We start from the raw sequence: 456 nt of genomic DNA on the forward strand, positions 1-456 counted from the left end.
ATATATACACACATATGTATATGTATACACAAACATGTATATGTATAAATATATATGTATGTATATGTTATTCAAATACAAAAACAACATACAACTAAGTGAGAACGATAGATTAGAAACTGCACGACTGGCCAGATTTCAGTACGTGCTTTCACCTTTCTTCACATTATAGGTTTGTCAACTGCGGAAAAGCCTCTCCGCCACCAACTGTTTATTTAATCAAGTGAATTTGAGTTCGTTAGATGGATCTTACATAACCGCACATGTGATTATACATGTGTGCGCTCGGGAAGAATCATCTGCCACATTTGCCAAAATTAGCAACAAGTACAACGCAGAAAAATAGCAATTATAGATAGTACCGAGTGCGTACGTGATTGTTTGTCGCTCATAGTTCATTCCACCCATATCTAATCTGACCGACATGACAATCTTTTGAGTATTAAAGCCTCTCTG

This window comes from Penaeus monodon, chromosome 18 (assembly GCF_015228065.2).
Source record: "Penaeus monodon isolate SGIC_2016 chromosome 18, NSTDA_Pmon_1, whole genome shotgun sequence".
Lineage (NCBI taxonomy): Eukaryota > Metazoa > Arthropoda > Malacostraca > Decapoda > Penaeidae > Penaeus > Penaeus monodon.